A 16,732-nucleotide genomic window follows, 5' to 3' on the forward strand; every position below is an offset into this window, starting at 1 on the left:
CATTATTCAGTTGAAAATGTCCCTCTGAGGCCAACGAAACCGGTGCCAATCTATTGATTAAAAGTGGAATAAGTACTACAAAAAAATGCGTTTTATTAAATTAAAACAACAATACAATGCAGTTCCACCATGAATTGACAGTTAACAAAATAAAAGAAATTAAATATTATATAAAATTAAATTTTAGTCTTGAATTATGGAGTTAATATCAAGTAATGACACAATTAAAAATTACAATCGCACAATCACATATGCAATCCTATTTATTTTAAAATATAATTATTATTAAAGGAAAATAGCGCCCGCAGGCGACTTTTTTTACTAATAGAGCAAATTTGTGATGTATGTTTATCTTACTTATTTGCTCGACTCGCTATGCCGGGCCCCTGGGCTAGAGCCCTGTCAGCCCCCCCTGTGGGGGCCATGGTCACCATGGTACACATATTTGTGCTTAGGATCTTAAATACGTACCTATGCATTGGAAGATAGTTTAGGAAACGGTATAGGTACAAAGCTCTTTCGAATCTATTAATTTTGAACATATCATAATTTGATAAGATACCACAGTAAAACTAACTAATTTGTTTTCGTAGAAGGGTACATAGGTATTAGTATATTTCAACCAGTCAAAGTATAGTAGCAGCTTAGTGTTTTCTTGCCAGATCTATCTTTTTTGAGTGGTCATCTAGCTTCCATAATTTCCATAAAAAATTAGTTGATAGTTTCACACCTGTGATCGAGTTTAAATCGTTATCGCATCAGATAGGATTAGAAGGTGCAATCTGTGAAAAGCTTTTTGCGGTTGAAGCAAGGTTACGCTTGTTTACCGTCTGGCGTCTCATCGCGTTCGTTGGTTAGGTTAGTTCTGCACAGATAAGAAAAACCGATTAAACGCCGACGTATTGAGGGCGAAGCGAAACCAATCTGATACTGGCAAATAATACAACTGTGCTATTTTATTTCGTGGGACAAATTGCAATCTGCAGTGAAACATGGTGACAGAAAAACAGCGACATAAACAGAAAATTATAAATCCGTTGAATTGAATGCACTCGCAAATAGAGATGTATCGATAGTTTTCTTTCGATACGATACCCGAATTGATATCGATATCTAAACTCTGCCTCGTGCTCTGCCTTGGATTTTGAAAGAATTTCTTCTGTATATACTAGAGATTGCAATACTGGTATTTCAAAACCGGTATCCCAGTATTTTACGATACCGAAATACCGGTTTTAAAAATCAGATATAGGTGGTATTCGGTATTGAAAGTGGAAACAAAATGTTTTTATTAACATAAAAGGCTGTAATTTTTTTGTCGGGTTACACGATGTCTGGTTTACTTCGGTGGCCCTCCATCGTTCTTGGCGATCAACAATGACACTTGCTATAAAATATTATTGTTCTAAAAAGATTTTTACATAATTCTGTTTTTTTTTTCAATTATTTTTCTAATACGTACCGGTATTAATAGCGATATTCAATAGGGAATACCGAAATACCTATATACTTACTTACCCTGGTACCTATATACTTACACAAAAATGTATTTTAAGTATATTACGTAAATCCCACTAACTTTGATCTGGTTGGTAGAATAGCCATCTCCGAAGTCGTCTGCCGCTGGTCAAAACTCCAAGTCGTTATTTCAATGTACAATGTTTCAATGTTCAAATTTTATTTATGTATGGTCCCAATATTGAAGCTTGATTTGATATAAATAAAAAGGATTTCAAGTTGAACACATTTATATTTTTTATAAAAATCGATGTTTTTTTAAAATAGCTATAAAACATATTAAAACTATGAATTAGTCAAAAATCTCTTAAGTGATGCTTAATAAACAATGCAAAACTTAATAAACTAAATTTTAATAATAATTATGACCATAAAATATATGTAGTAATAGGGTGCGGTCCGATTCTAAAAATTCACATTTTATTACATTTTTTACAATTGTAAGTTTATCTTTGACTTAAAATAAAAAATATTTTTCTTTCTAATGTTTTCAGATACATATTTATTAATTAATATAGTTTAAATTGTAAATTATCAAAAATATCTCAAATTGCAAGCTTAGTATTTTTCCGCTAGGTGCCTCTTTAAAAACGGCTCAGTAAAGGCTTCACCTTAATGTGTTGGGCTAATGGATGAAGTAATAACTATTCATCTTATTAAAAAAATGTTGATTCACGCTCTAATATGTAAATCTTCAAAATATTCCTCGACGAAGAGCGAATAATATGGTAATTAACTTTATTTTTTTTTAGTATAGTTTATGTTTATATATATGCGCCAAGCTAAAAAGACTTTAATCCTCGTCACGTTCTAGAGCCGCGACTGTATACCTGATTGATGAAGAGTTCATGGCACTTGGACGTGAGTTTAGTGGGGAGAGAATGAAAATAAAATAGGGCTCATGCAGTGCAATGTGTCATGTAAAATGAGATTTGATTCATTATATACCTAGGCATTGATATTTATCTTCAGTACGATAGTGGTGTCGATACTTCCTTTCGATATCACAGCGCCCCACATAGATAACATGATTGGCGAAAAATAAGAAATTCTTGAAAAATAAAATACGTCATATAAACTGGTTTGTAGAAGTGTGACTATAGCTGGCAGTTAATCTCACATAAGTATCTGGAAAAGTCACTGATAACATGACAAAGTGTACGTTGATATATATACCAACCGTATTATTTGAGTTAGACATCGCGGTATTAACCAATAATACAATCCTTCGTTGAGATTTGTGGAATGGTGATATGAATGGTATTTATAAGTTCCATGACCCTCTAGCATGGCCCCCACATCCTGAAGCGGGCCCCTAGGCTATGATGTTTGGCGGGGCCCCCTACCTATCGCTAAGGGTAAATGACGCGCTGCAGTTTCGTTTTCCAAATGGTGTACACGATAAAATTAAGGTGAATTCGTAGCTTTTTTTGTATTTTTAATATGTAGGTACATCCAGTTGAATTACCTATGGAGTTGTCGAGTATCGGCTCACACTTAAAAATGGTATCGTGCCTAGAAATAAATATTTTTAATCATTTATCATTGAAGTAAAATAACAAAGCAGGCGACTTTTTACCATTTGAGAAAATTTGTGATCTGTGTTTATCTCACTTATCTGGTCGACTCACCACGCCGGGCCCTTCCTGAGCCCGGGCCACCAGGCTAGAGCCCTGTCAGCCACCCCCCCTGTAGGGGCCATGCCCTCTAGGCCCGGCGTGGCGGCTCGACCAGATAAATGAAATAAACGCACATCACACATCACACTCTAATAGTAAAAAGGCGCTATTTTATATTAACGTCGTATTAACGTTTTAAAATAAGTACCTATGTGGTTGTGTGATAAAATTTTTGATTGTTTTGTGTTGATACTCAACAACTCCATAATTTTAATCGCTAAAAATACACTGAATAATAAAAATACTCTTAATACCTCGAACACTATTTGGAAAACGTTACTGGGCGTGATAGGTAAAGATCCTGACATGGCAGGCCCGCTTCTGGATGTGGGGACCATGATAGTCTACTGGTTTACTGGCTCGCCTTAAAGATTCCTCATTGATAACGTGGTCAGCTCATACAACCCTCATCGTATGCCGGTACAAACACATATGATTGTGTCCGTTAGGCATATAGCCCACCGAAAAAGCGTTCGGTGCGCTCACTACTGAGTAGGCCCCCTCCCACCCGCGCATTACCCTTCACCTATGTAATAAGGGGCCCAAGAAGCACAAAATAATTATTATTATCAGCGTCTCTCATAACAAAGCAATAAAAATATTATATTATTTCTTGGGGCTTGTAATTACGCAATAACTAAACAATGAGTTCTCTGTTATTAAATAATGTCTTCTCGCCCGTCTATCGACGACGCTTCCAGAGCGTGATTTTGCTCGTCGTGTTCAATGAATGGACTACGTTGTATTTTCGTTAATTCGTCCGGCTGAAAAGCCCACAACGGTGACTCATGGGGCAGGCGGGCACAATGCGTCGTCGAATCCAGTGTGCGCTGGCGTATTTCATTACGTTGTATTTTCGATGATTCACATAGAAAATGCGCGAGCGCCCCGCAAGCCTGCTTTAGTGGACTTTATGCCTTACGGTAACGTCCCGGTATCAACTCCGTCACCGCTACGATTATAATTTTTACAGGTCGATTTTGTTATTTTAACTAACTTAATCAAATCTTATCAAAAACTATACTAATGAATAATTATTTCAATGTGTTTATTGCTAAAAAATTGTGGAAATTGAATATGTTATGTAAGATTTAAAATCGTATGAATAATATCAAAATGTTTAACTCACCTTAAAGTTGTTGAAAAATTGACAGGCGCCGATAAAAGTTTATCTGTAACAAAAAAGAAACAAGAATTATTACATTAATTGTTAGTTATAATAAATGTCGAAAGCGCGTAACTACTTGTGTACCTAAAAATAAAATAAAATATATTTAATCAGAAATAAGTAAATACAAAAAAGTCTTATTCACAGAAATCTATTTTACCTTGCAGCAAAAAAATTAAATGTCAACAATGCATTTGAAAGAATACACATAAATGTAAAAAAAATTCACATTCCCATATTTTGTAAGAGAGCGTTATGCTTTTTATATTTCAAGCGATACATTAAAAAAGGGTAAGTATGTTTGCTATATTCTGCTGGTGAAATTTCATCAAATCGGTATTCCTAAAAGTCTAGAGTCTACTCTAGATTTTAGAATTACTAGTAAGTTCTACAATTTTGCGGCAAAATAGCATTTTAATTAATCTAATTGTCGTACTCGTATCTTTGTAAAAGTTACATGATCTACAATTTAAATAGTAAAAATAAGCGTAAGTGGGTTTTCTAAATTTTTGCTTATATGAACAACTATGGAAAACAAACGACTTCCCAACGTTAACTGGATTTTAGCAAAAATGAGAAAAAGTTGACAACTTCATAAAAAATATAGTTAACTGATTAATTTTATTGTTTAATTCTTATTTATTTTTTATCGCTTTTTAATTGACCAGTCGAACCGAGTTGCCGTTTTTAAGATGTTGCCAACGCCAATGGGTGTACACATTTTTATGCAACACTGGGACACATTTATCCAATATTGGGACACATTTTTTTTTGACAATTTTATTCTACAAATGCCTTAAATAAATAATAATAAATCTAAGCCTCTTATGAACACTTTGATTAATGTAACATGTGATTATAGGTTAAATTCCTAACATTATGCAACAATTCAATGCTTAATAATGTCTACTACTATTTTTAATTATTTTTCAACAAAAAGTATCCAGTATTCGGTACAGTTCCCCTAACTAGGGAATCCAATCCCGAGCAAAAATTCTGATCCCAGGATATCAGGATTACAATTTGACAATCCCGGGATTGGCATTTTTTCCCATTGTTTATATATTTTTTTTATATTTACAAATAACATCGGTAAAATCGGTCAAAAATAAATCTAGTATAATTTATACTATTTAAGACATTTATTGTTAATATTGTATACGTTCAATCTTGGAAGTTTAATGGACTAAATAATATTGTAATATAAATAATAATGTGAATTTAATATGAGATTGCTGTTTCTGATAGTAAAGACTTAATGAATGAGTTAGCGAGATTTAAAATAGTAAAGCAAATCATGGTGTACTTATGGCCTTTCCGCTTCATAAATCTAATTAGTCAGCCAAATATGAAACTGCCGTAAAACGCATGAGATCATGGTGGAATTACTTTGTTTATAGTGCGAAGCATTGTTTTTTTCCAATCTTTCTCATTTTTATTAATTTATGTAAAAAAAAAAAAAATGAATCGGCAACTTACACATGGGTATAAATCAAACTTCATTCAAACTCAGTTTTTTATTTCTAATTAGTTAGGTATTTGTTATTAAAAGTATTTTTTCTGTTATATTTTCATTTTTATTTTATTTTCCATAAAAATTGATAAAAAAATCAATCCCGAAAGTTTCGGGATTATGTTTATCAATCCCGGGATTTATAGGTATCGAAAATAGCTCGGGATCCCGGGATTGGAATCCCTAATAGTAACTATGCAGTCATCAAACGCTATCGATATGTAAAGTATGTAAGCATCTTTACTGTAGTATATTGTCTCTAAGCTATTTCTGTGTGACCGTGAAAACATCACAGAGTAATCCCAAATCGAATACGGACGGCATCAGATGAGATTCACAGTTGTACATAGTGAGTAGAGCAGATGATAAATTGTTTAAAACATACAAAAACAACGTCAACATTTAAATTGTATATTCAAGTTTCAAGGGCAGTCATGGCTCATGTATAAAACATATTTTGTAACCGTTCGGTTTACATTAATTTTCACACACGTAAACTAGCTAGTTCTAAAATAACAGGCAGAGTTATTATAACAAATAAATAATGTAATATACTCGTAACAATTAGCTTGAGAGGATATGCATTAATGATAAATTATAATTAATGCGTATACTGTTGATAATAAATTATCAATAAAACACTAATATGTATAAATACAAATGAACTGATATACTTACTGACTTATAAAAAGTAATGCAAGTAAGTATGTAATGTAATTGAGAAGCTGGTAAATTGTTGCGAAAATTATTTTAGAATGTTCGATTCATAATTTATCTTGTCAACTAAAATCAATCAGATCTGATGGTACTTCACAAAACTCAGCTCAGCGCGTAGGTACGTCCTTATTTTACCTAGATCCTTATGATTTTGTGCCCCAAATGTGAATGATATATTTAAATACTTATGATTTATTTATGTAACATTATTTATCCCGTGGGTCCCAGGTTCGAATCCTGGGTCTGGCAAGTACACATATTGTTTTTGAATTTGTGTGTGAGTCAGAGTATGGACCTAATAGGTTGAGCAAGTGGCTGACATCCATTTCTCGTAAAAAACAATATCTGTTAATACAAACCTCTATTTTGTGGAGGCCCATATTATGATCCTATTAGGATCGGACATGGTCGGGGGCATTGATACGTAATTCATTACTGTATAACATGATAATATGCTTTTTAAATGAGTTACTTTAGCTTGTCTATGATCCCGTCTTTTTGGGCCACAATAGAGTATTCAATTAAGTGTAATTTTCAGCGATTGTAAACATACTATAATACAGGTCGATATCTCAGTACCATGATCTATTTAATGAATATCTTCCACGTGTATAGGGAAATAACAAATAAACAAATTTCAACAAGAGAAAAATGAACATTGAGTACCTATATCTATAGGTATGTTAAACCTATAAAATGATTATTAGTGGTTGCCATTAATTTTTTTTGTTTGATTCTCCAGGATTAAGAATTCAAGGAATGAGGAATATTTACTCCACTAGAATTTTTGTCTGAAGACGTACTTTGCGTCATAATATTGTGTTATGACAGGCTAATTTTCATACAGTAGATAAGGGCTGAGAGACTTTTAATGTTATGTTTTCCAAAATTGATGAAGAGCGTACATAGTGAAACGACAAATAATTTTCAACAGTATGTGGGACGTAATTTCGGCCGCGTTGCCAGTCGGAGAGCGATAGTCGACCTGTTCGCACGTCAATTTGTTTTGTGATGGCGTCGGAGGAATATATTCTTAAATCGTGTAAAGATGACTAAAAAACGTTCCGCATGTACTTGAAAAAGATAACATGTCAATCAATATACTATTATTATTACGAATATAATAATAAACATAACATTAAAAGGACGCATGTTGAATTTTTATGACAAATTATATTTCGTTCGGCTCGGGTCATTTGCACAATCCGCGCATCGCTTAGTGACGATCTTTTTACACCATGCCTCAGCTGAAGTATAGCCTTAAATTACAACCATCGTTCGTAACATTCCACCGAACTGATCCAGGTAACAGACGATAAAGGAAAGATCGCCCTGAACGGTAACAGCCTTCGATAGGGGATGACGCAAGAATAAGAATCCGTAATGTGCATAAGATTAGTTGTCATTAATTCAAAATGCACATGGGTTGAAAATGTCTCAAATTATCGACAGTATCGTTAAGAATTTCTCGATAAACGAGAAACAAGTCTTCTGATAATACAGCCTCAGAGTGATATACTCACAAAACAACGAGTATTTTATATATGTTACGCCGAATGTGCGAAATTGACTATTACATGAAATGGGCAAAATTTTGCCTAATTCATGTCATAGTCAAGCCCGTTGTCTTATTAATGATATAGGTAAATTATCTGCCGAATTCACTCACTTGGCAGATATTTTGCCTAATTCATGAATAAGGCGACGGGCTTGCATGTTTCATGATTTAGGCAAAATTTTGCCCATTTCACGTAATAGTCAATTTCGCACATTCGGCGTAACATATACATATTTAGATCACTTCATCGAATAATGTCAAGCTTCCAGATAGATAGGTACCTACTAGAATATTGCGTTTATTACGGTCGTCGGTAAGTCCACATTTCGATTCGTTTACGATTCACTGAGCACACTCTTTGAATTGGAACATTTCAATTGTGAGGCGGTGGACCGTTGTATGAAATAATAAATAAAATATATTCACAGATGTCGCATTCATCGCGGGGGTTGGGGCAAGGGGACCCGGCCTTCGAAACAATTTGGTCTTGAATTCGTTTATTCGGCCTTTATATAATTTTATTACGACTTTGGACGCGATCTGGTCACAAGGATGAGCGAATCGGTAAATAACCTAGTTAGGTAAGATAATTGGAAAGGTGTTTGAATCAAATTACTTATTACTTGATAATAAGTCAACCGTTTGCCTAGTTTATCTATTGCTACTTCAATAGTTCTGACATTACATAATATTATTATATTGAATTTCGGAGAAAGCAATGAAGAGCTCGTTACAAATGGTACTGACCACATTAAAGTATTCCAATACCATAGATCCTTCCACGCCAACCAAGCTAACCATCCTGTTCATGATTCGCAGTCAAATAAATATTCACGACGATGAAAAATAACAGATGTTTTTAATGAATTAATTTAATTCGCCTGTTCGTATGGTGGCAGGATGTAGAAACAAAATCATAAGCACCAACATAAATCTACATAATGTCTTATTCAGTGTCGCATAGAAAAATAATATGACACCAACTAGGGATGGGTTTGTATTCCATGGTATTTATTATACTACAACATAATGTAGTATAATCATAACTCTACTTATAGGAAGTACTAATTAAAAGCAGAGCGTTGGAGCGGACCTTTCTTGCTCCGGCTCCGCTCGAGGGTCTGCTCCGCTCCGGGTAAAATGTTTTAATAAGTATTATATGTATACAAATTTTGAAATAAAAAATAAGTTGTTTTAAAATAATCGTCATTTTCGTTATTAATTCTACTAAATAAAACCGACAGCAAATCGTCTTCATTATTAGCCTCTTCTGTGAGAAAAGTGAGGTTATTTATCACTCGGCAGTGTTGCCTATTTTAGTGTTGCAACGTGTCAAAATATAGGTAGGTACTATTTTCATTGGATTTTAGGACGAAAATTTAATAACAAAAAAACATCCGGAGCAGTGGAGCACTGCAAATTTTCGGTGGTCCGGCTCCGCTCCTGCTCCGGGTAAAATCCTATTGCACCAGTGCTCCGTGCTCCCGCTCCAACGCTCTGCAGCCCGATTTCCTAACTATCATCTCGTGTGACACCAGACGACATGACGTAATTGTGGCGTCAGCCAATACACGCTCGAGCGGGCGGCATGTATTGGCTGACGTCACAATTACGTCATGTCGTCTGGTGCCACACGAGACGATAGTTAAGAAATCGGGCCCCTGGTTAAAAGTGTATTTCGGGTATTTTTCGAGAAAAGTTGTGCTGGTGTATTATAAAAACAATATCTCATAAAGTAAATAACATATTAATTATTCCATGAGGCAGTCGATATCCCTGATATCGTCATTACGAACTGAAGGATATGCGTAAACTAACATAACCTAACCTAACTCACATTAAAACAATCTACTCTTCTGTCATAGAATTTTTTTTTAATATCTTATATTATGGATAACGTATTAGGGAAAAATTAAGTTGCCACACAGCTTTAGTTTTATAACGATTATTCCCCTATAATATCACATCATTTCGAATTTATATTAGGTAAAATACATACACGAATTTATAGACGCACGTAATTATCTGATAAGTCGAGGTAAACTGTATCTACCAGGTCCCCCTGTATTTATAAAAGAGAAAATAAAGAATGAAGCCAAACGCGAATGTCAAGTTGCGCGCGCGTCAGAAGTTCGATTGCCCCAACTTGGGACACTATAATAGGTCCTACGCTAATCGTATTGTATTTAAATACAATAAGCAGAACGGTCATATATATAAACTATAAGGTAGATATTGGTGCTTCTTTGTGAAATGTTATAAATCAACCAGTATAAGAGGCCATCCATGGACTGAAACCGTATGCGTTTTAGATCCGTGTGCCATACTAAACTTATGATTTTTGTTCATGAAAATATATTTTCACTAATTTTGTTAGTGTAAGTCTATGGTATAAACGGATACGATCAGATGCTTATAATAAATACTTTGTGAAAATATATTTCCGCGACCAGAAAAGATATGCTTAGTATGGCACACGGTTTGAAACCGCATACGGTTTCAGTCCATGGATGGCCTACAAAATGGCTGCTGAGTGAGGGCGTCACATACTAACATTTGACATCATTCAATACGTGTTATACCTACCACGATGAGCTTAGTTCTAACACCATACAATTTATGATGGTATATCTATTTAGAGGGTTAATTTATTGTAACAATTAACCTCCTCAATACATACATATGATAAACTACCGTCGATAGTCGCCTTGTGTATAAAATAGACCGACAGACAGTCAAATTAATATTGTATCGACGAGACGGATTGATACATCTGGGTTTTCATAAACCGGAGCAGCGATCCATTTCGAGCACTGAATTCCTTAATATTTGGTCATCAGCTGTATTGGGGGCCCGACTCACTGACTGATTTTGAGGGAATGGGACGACTGGCCTCCGGACAATTGGACGCCGCACTGTCGTAGACACGTGTAGACGAGGTATTTTAATCAGATTCTATCTACTACTTAGTAGTTTGAATTCATTTTACTCTTAACATAATGTATTCTTTATCGCGGATTGAGAATTACCATGCCTAAGGCTTTATATAAAATAAAAAACTCTTTCTTCGTTGGAACTTAAACATATGCACGATTAAATCATTGTTTACGTCTGCATATTTACATTCTCACCAACTATTAAATCATAATATAATCATTGAAATATAAATATTAATATTGAATATTTTTTAAAGTACCTATAAGTACGTACCTAACGTCTATTTATTTTCGAATTCCGTGGCGTCCAGTTGTCCTGTGCCAAATCGTCCTAGACCCGATTTTGAAGCCTCTCACAATGAAAAATAAATAAAATAAAAATCGTAAACTCAAACCACAAACGTAGAACGCAGAACTCAGTAAAAATATCAATGTATCTCTTTCGTATAATCACACTTTTTAACTAAAAATAGTTATTATTTAATATGAAAATGATGGCACATAATCCTACTAAGTAGTAGTTTTTTGCACTTTGATGTTAGTTGTAGATTATACAGCAATCAATATTATAAAGGCACAAATGTCATTAATAGCTCATTTTAAGCCATGTCGCTTGATTTATATATATGAATAAAGATATGCAACTTACAGCATACATAAAAACTTGTCTAGTTTCACATACATGTACAGTGAACGTATTTGCAAGTTATTTAGACTCTTAATGCGGTAAAACGTGTTGATTACAGGAAGCATTATCAAATAAATTTTACAAAAATAACATAAAAGTCAAAAATCTCGCACGATTATAATTTAACTGAAAATAAAAAAATATCTAAGTAGGTATGTAATTGAATTAGAAAATATTCTTGCGGCCATTTCGCAGCGGATTCACACAGCATTAACTTTCGTCATTAAAATACAACCCAGTCAGTAAGTAAGTAAGTAGAGTTAAAACATATAAAAAGCATGGGAACTATTTTAAAGCACACGATTTGCATTAAGGTCAAGGCTTACTTGATAGAGCTAGACATTACGTATGTTTTTACTAATTATTATAAAGTTATATCCTACGTATTAATACAAATATTGTCTTCATTAATTAAAATTAACAAAATTTAGGTAGATACCTATATTATATAGTTTTTAGTTTTTTATCGTTTACTAAAGCCTTACGCGTATTGTTTTCTCCAGTATTCGATGTATGGCAGAGCTCTCTCGCGAATATCATCTGTAAGAGATCTTGGAATTACGTTTGACAGTAAACTGACGTTTAGTGGTCATATACATACCATTTGTAAAAAGGCGCTAAAGATGTTGGGCTTTGCCTTGCGTATTTCCCGGGTCTTTTCGGATGTTACGGTACTAAAAATTCTCTATAACTCCTTAGTTAGAAGCAGACTTGAGAGTAGGTCTATCGTTTGGGCCCCGCATCAGTTGAAGTACGGCCTTATGGTGGAGAGTCCAAAAGAAATTTTTGAGACTCATTTACTTTCGGCTGTATGGATATTATCCGTTGCTCTACCCAACTGATTTTCTCTTAGGGATGCTTACATACTGTAGCTTAAAGTTTAGAAGGGATCTTTATTTAGCTACATATTTTTTCAGACTTATACGCGGCGTAAATGTGAACTCTGCCATTCTTGGTGGTGTTGGCTTGTGTGTCTCTGATAATTACCTTAGGAATCGAGGGCGTCCGTTGTTTGTTCTCCCACGGTGCAGAACTAACCTGCCGTTAGTAATGTCAATTGGGAAGGCATTAACCATGTTTAATAAAATCGCTTCGGATATTGATACATTCCACTTATGTGAGGGTGAATTTAGGTGGACGTTGTTTTATAAGTTTTTAAGATAGGGTCTATCAAAGTTCACTCTGTGGCAGGGACGGCTCTAGTAAAGGAGCAAAGTGTGCACTGCACTCCCATCATCGATTAAATAAAAATATATAATATACAACCCCCATGTATTCCGAAAAATGCGATATCGGAAACTTATACGAAATCAATCATTTTGAATTCCGCGCGTATTCCAACATGTGATTTCGACGCGCCAACGCCACCGTCTACCAATACACACGTAACTACACCAATGAGACGCGACCAATACACACATGCCTCCATCGGTGAGACATGCCAAGGAGCAAAATTCAAAGTGTACCTTGAATTTACACTATTTTTCACGCATACATTTAAAAATTTAGATCGACAAATGAGGCTAGTAGAATCAAAACCAACAAAGTTCTATAAGACTACATGAATCTTCGTTGGAAATGATGTTTTCCAAGTTAATTCTTCAGGAGGTTGCCTGTACCTAATGCCATAGCACACAAAGCTTAACTCGGCGTTCGGACAATAAAATCATACACTGGCTGATATAAATATTCCAACACAAGCGCTTAAGCCACGCGTCGAGATATAGTTGGAAGCCTAATTATTGATGACTAATGTCATGTCGATGCATGCAGTGCAAAAATAGAAACATACCTATTCCCGACTTATTTATCAAACGGTTAGTTTAGTAAGTTTAGTTCAACGTAAGCCGCTCCCGGTTTCACCGATTTCGCCGATATTATTATGCTAACGTTGGTGGATTAATTTTTTTATTTTCATTTTGAGATTACCCTATTACTATTAGTGTTTCAATAGGTAGGTATCTTAAATTTGATGTACACACAGTTCAGTTCAGCTTGTTAATTTGGTACTTAGGTGCATTATGATTTTAATCAGGTGGGTATTCCACAGAAAGGCTGTTATTGAGAATAAATAGGTACTTAGGTGTAGAATTGTAGACGTAGGTGGGTGGGTAGCTTTTAACAATTAATTAGCCTAGTGTTTGCCGCATTGAAGTAGGTACCTAGTTACATAGGACTTATAATATATATTATTACGTTTATTTTGTACAGATAGGTAGGTAGGTATCTATTCAATAAGAAGGAACATGGAGCATAGGTACTGTCGTTGAATGAGAATTTTACAAGTGAAATTATTATTGTTCATCGTTATTTTAATTAGCGATTCACATCGAGACGGATGACAGTTTACATTGGCCGACATTATTAGCTCAGCCAAGTATGCATTCATTAAACGGTACCTACCTACCTATTTATAATTTTTCTTATTTGAAACGATAATGGGGCCCTATTTCGTGGTCGATTTGAGATTAGGTGGTACCTATTTTGATAGGTAAGTAAGTACGATAAAAAGGCCCCATTTCTTTTGTGGTCATTTTGAGATTAGGTAGGTATCATTAACCTTATCATTAGGTAGGTAATTGTGTAGGTAGTATGTCGATAACTACCCACTGTCCTATAGTTTAATGGGAATTAATTTTCCGAGTCGAATTCATGAAGCAATTATTATTCACATCGGCGCATCATCTATTCTATAGGTGGGTAAGTATAAAGACTGCTTTTGGATCACAATAAGTGCTAATACTTCGATACAACCCTACCTTGGATAGCTGCCGTAGCGGCAGAATGTCATCAATGGGAATTTAGAGCATAAATCGACGATTCAATTCAATAACGTCATCGTAGGTATCGTGAAAATGCATTCATTAAACAAAGTTGCGATTTTATATGACAGATCACAGCACTGTCGTGTCGCGGGAACGTTCTGCGATTTGAATCTGACATGGGCTGATTTTAAAGAAAATACCGAAGATATTAATTTTTTCCACTCAATATCGACGTTTCGGCTTAAATATGTTCAATAAGCATGTCCCTCATGTTAAATGTGCCGAAATTCCTTCGTTGCAAAGTTTATATCATTTTTTGCAGTTCGACGTTTAACATAGGGGCAGATTGGCAATGCGCGGAGGTGACATTTATTTTTTATAACTTTTATTATAACTACCTTATTACTCGATGGACAACGCTAAAACTTTGGAATATGTAAATATGCATCATCTGAAACATATCTACAATGCGGCCGCACGCAATGAATTTTTAAAAATCGGCGGTCACAGTTAGAGTTCCGTAAACAACGCGACCGAATTATGCCAAATTATCAGCTATGTTTCGCATTTATCATTTCAAAATCATACGTATATTTAAAATGTGTACTGAAAAAATCATACGTATATTTAAAATGTGTACTGAAGAGAGCTAGCCGCCTACCTAGCCGGCTGGCTTTATATTTTAGTAAATGAATTTTTTTAAATCGGGTAATTTAATACTTATTTATAAATAATGAATAATTATTATTAACGTGACAAATTTAAACTTAAAAATGAACTAATAGTCTTATACAGTTGAGAAGATTTCTACGTTACTGTTGGAGCATTATTGATACTTCAACTTTTCACTAATAATAATTTACTGGAAGTATTTGGCAAAAGTGTTACCCTATTAAAAATAATTTGTACAATCCCGATGATTTCAGTGGGAAGTGAGCGTTGTTTCTCAACTTTAGAAAAGGTTAAGTCATTTTTGAGAAATACAATGACTCAAGACAGGCTAAATGCTCTTGCGATGTTAAGTATAGATGTTCGTCTTATCGACGTGTTTTCAAAATCGATGGAAGATGGACTTCTTGTATAAATAGGTGAGTTTTTTTTGCACTCCCTCATATTCTTGTCACCGGCCGCCACTGCTCTGTGGTGCTTCCATCTAATTTTATTTTATTATTTTGTTATTTTTGTTATTTTATTTTATTTCTTTTCTTATTTTATTACTTATTGTATTATTAACTCACACTTATCTGTTTTTTTTATTTTTCAAAATTATTACTTAACACTTACTTAATGTCATGTCGTGAACGCTTTGAATTTATAATTTGTTATGTTCATTATATGTAAAATAAATAAATTTGATTTGATTTGATAGTTATTACATACGAATATTAAGGGAACCCATTTGTCGGGTGAGGTAAACTAAATTGTATTCTTTTTGAACACAGAATGTTCTACCTTTTTCTTACCTGTATAATTAATGTCTTGTTTTTAAGCTTTGATCCACTAATTACTATCATTGAAATGCTTTTTAATTAAAATATTTCTTATTCAATGAATAATACAAATAACATGATATTTAAGAATGTAGAATTCGTTATTGAAGATAAGTACATACTTCGCAAACTGCGTGTAATTAGGAACACATTTTGTGTTAAAAATTGTATAAGATGTTGAATAATGAATGCTAGATTTATGTACGTACATATTATAAACACCTTCATTAAAAATTACAAAAGATGATTACGGTTAACGGAATTTGATAACACTACGGACTCATCATTATTAGAAAATTTAAGGGTGGTTAGTATGGAACTGGTTGATTAATTTATTGGTAAGGCACATTGGCCGGAATCCGATGGACGCAGGTTCAATATCAGTACATTATTATTTTTTATTTTCTAATAAGTATGTTTATGGGATGTTGTGATCCATAAGTATAAGCTTGTAAAAATAGTTGTACAATGTATTTTATGTCAGTTTCTATATCCGTTAAAACCAAGCATGATCGTTGTTAAACTATGTGGATTAAGTACAGTAGTTGTGTGAAAAAATCATATTTTTCCAACATCAATACATATTATTAAGAAGTAAACATGTTTAATAGTTTCTTCATACAGAGCAGGGACTTAATCGAAATACATTTTAGGGACAAGTTGATAATAAACTATTTCTTTTATTCGACGAATAATTCAC

The 16,732-nt window shown here is 34.0% G+C and overlaps 1 protein-coding gene across 4 annotated transcripts in view; it reads right to left on the reverse strand.

Moving 5' to 3' along the window:
- Positions 1 to 16,732, reverse strand: part of EcR (Ecdysone receptor) — an 830,271-nt gene that overhangs the window by 515,038 nt on the left and 298,501 nt on the right. For all 4 annotated transcript variants that reach the window (XM_085957983.1, XM_085957984.1, XM_085957981.1 and 1 more), the window contains one exon: positions 4,327 to 4,369. The gene's annotated coding sequence lies outside the window, so the exon portion shown is untranslated. The remainder of the gene's footprint in view (positions 1 to 4,326; positions 4,370 to 16,732) is intronic.

Source organism: Rhyacophila brunnea, unplaced genomic scaffold (genome assembly GCF_057557595.1).
Source record: "Rhyacophila brunnea isolate RB1 unplaced genomic scaffold, BYU_Rbru_1.0 scaffold_7, whole genome shotgun sequence".
NCBI classification, from domain to species: Eukaryota; Metazoa; Arthropoda; class Insecta; order Trichoptera; family Rhyacophilidae; genus Rhyacophila; species Rhyacophila brunnea.